The following is a 2,987-nucleotide window of genomic DNA, read 5'->3' on the forward strand; positions in this document are numbered from 1 at the left end:
GGGAACATGGAGGACAATGAAAATAATCTTGGATATATTTATAAAATTAAAAGAGAAATGATTCACAAGATTAATTCCCTTACACCATGAATATTTTCTTTAAGAAAAGAGTCAGAAAGTTTTGGCTCTCTTGATGATACAAGACAATGCTGAATATATATTAATAGTTTAAAAGCCCCATCAATATTTGAAGACAAAACATTCAATAATCAGCTGTGTGTAATAGAATAATTTTTTCTTGAGAATAATTGAAGTAATTACAAATTTGGGGAAAGAATTCATACAAAATGTTTTATTTTATTATTTCAACTCCATCCCATAACAAATAATGAAACCTTTGAATGACAAAAATAAAATGAAATGCTTTATCCTGAGAATTTCTGTGATGGTTTTTGTAATAATTGTATAGAATAAGAAAAACAAAGAGGTTGAGATTTGCTTCTATAAAGAGAAATATCTATACCATTGAATTGATGCACCAAATATATATATTTTATATGAAATACTGATATCAAAATATTATACAGAAAGTTCTTTTATACTAACATATGAAATTTGATTCTGAATGGTTTACTAAGTATTAAATTCAATAACTCATATCTTAATTTCTATGTAAATAATTTATTTAATATAATAAAGCCATGTTATTCAATCATCAACACCAAAGGTCAATGATTTTTGTCATTAAGGGACTATCTCTATATAGACCATATGTCTCATAATTTTTTCATAGGTTAGTGTAGAAGCTTTTTCTGCAAAATATTATAATATTAGTATCTCATATAAACATAGTTTAATGTATTAATTTCAATGATATGGATTCTCCCTTCATAGAAATAAATCTCACCTACTTCATTCTTCTTGTTCTATACAATTCTTATGAAAATCACTCTGTATCTCCTCATTGGGAGAACATTACATTTTACTTAGATCATTCAAAGACTTGGTTAAATTGCTAGGGATGAAGTAGAAGTAATCATGTACAATCTGTTTTCTGCAGTTTTCCTCCTAATCTGGCATTTATTTTGATTATTATCTTCATAAGGAAAAAATTCTCCTAGATACATTTGATTATTGAATGAATGCTTTGTCTTTGAAAACAGCCTCTTATTCTATTAATATATAATCATTATTATCATGTGACACCATGAAAGCCAGAACCTTCTGACTTTTCTAAAAGAAAATATTCATGATTTAAGGAAATATATCCTATGAATCATTTATCTCAATTTAATTATTAGTTTTCAAGATAATTTTTACTTTCCTCCCTTTGAACATTACCTGAAGCTCAATTTAAGTGGCTAGCCCATAGTCACATAGTTTATGTGTCATAGGAAAATAAAAACAAATCCAGTTTTTCCAACATTCTATTCAACATAGCATAGCAATTATGGTTAATACCTATAGTTAAAATTGTTTAAATATTTTTGATTAAATAACCCAATATTCCAGGCAGGGGAGCATGTATATAAGAATATTTTTAGTCAATGAATAAAGGCTTTTTTCTTATCAAAGGTAAAAAGGAAGTGGTTTCTATAATTTACTATGTTCAACATTTCTTTTAAAAATAAATTCTGGGAGCAGCTGGGTAGCTTAGTGGATTGAAAGCCAGGCCTAGAGATGGGAGGTCGTAAGTTCAAATCTGGCCTCAGAGCCTTCCAAGCCATGTGACCCTAGGCAAGTCACTTAACCCCCATTGCCTAGCCCTTACCACTCTTCTGCCTTAGAACCAATACACAGTATTGATTCCAAGATGGAAGGTAAGGGTTTTTTTAATGTAATATTGTTTCATTTATTTACAGCATTGCTTCATATAGCAAAGGCATCTCTGGGATTTGGTTCCATTTTTGAGAGGGTTCATCTTCAATGATTTTTTTAAAATCCATAGTAGCTGGCCTGCCACACAGCAACTACCACAATTGCAATTAGTAGCAATACAATCACCATCATCATTCCACAAGATGTTGATTTTTTGTCTACCATTTTCACATGTGTGGTTCGGTTACGTCTTTCATCTGTGTTCTCCACCAGGTTGGCAAGATCACCAGTTATCTCATTTTGTTCAACAAATTCACTCTCAATCTCTTTCCCTGTTTGTTTCTGTAGACTTAGAGTTGAGGAAAGAGCCTCAAGATCAGCAATGTGTTCTTGAATAATTTTCTGCTGCTGTCAGAGGTCATCAAAGCCTAAGCCCCTTGTTGCCTCTGGCTCATAAAAGAACCATGGATTACTTACAACCTGACTAGCTGTTTTCATCATCAGATTGGACCTGAACAGATCTGGTTCTGTACCATCATTCTTATAAGAGACCTGAAGCAGCATTTCACTGGTAACAAGGTCATCCAATAAGTTCTGTCTTCGATCCCCTTCAAGCTGTGTTATCTGGTGTGTTGACACAGCTCTCAGCAATAATTCTCTCAAAAGGGTGAACTTTTCCTTCAAATTCTATAGCAAAGCTCAGATTGTAATGGTAAGCTTAGTTGTACTTTCACCATTTCTTTCACACTGGTTGTGCTGTTGAATTTTCTCAGGAAATTCTTGTGCAATATGACAAGCAGCATCATATGTAGACAACCAAAGGTTTGGTGCCATAATGCTGCCTCTGCGGCTTCCCATACAACTTCCCAAGGTAAGGGTTTTTTTATTAAATAAATAAATAAATGAAAGCAGATTCTATGTGTTTAGAAGAGTATTCTGAAAATAAGCTTTGATAATTTATTAGAAAGCCTGGCCTGCCTGTAAACATAATGGAAAGTCATTGGCAAAATGACAACTAAAGAAATACAGATTGGGGCTGTCAGCATGGTAGTAATAATATGACTGTGGTTTAAAACTGAGAAAGGTCAGGTAGGAATAGAGAATAGGGGCAAGCAATACATTGGATTCTATCTGGATAAAACAAAGTATCACTTAGCGCAGTTGGAAATAGACTTTGATGTAAGATTGCAAAATGTGCTAGGAAAGGTTTAGTCTTTGAAAGTCACCCT

General features: G+C 32.6%; 1 pseudogene; it reads right to left on the reverse strand.

The window, feature by feature from the left end:
* Positions 1–1,875: 1,875 nt before the first annotated feature.
* LOC100033010 (syntaxin-8-like) lies at positions 1,876–2,592 on the reverse strand (annotated as a pseudogene).
* Between the last annotated feature and the right edge of the window lie 395 nt (positions 2,593–2,987).

Source organism: Monodelphis domestica, chromosome 2, assembly GCF_027887165.1.
Source record: "Monodelphis domestica isolate mMonDom1 chromosome 2, mMonDom1.pri, whole genome shotgun sequence".
In the NCBI taxonomy this organism is placed as follows: Eukaryota; Metazoa; Chordata; class Mammalia; order Didelphimorphia; family Didelphidae; genus Monodelphis; species Monodelphis domestica.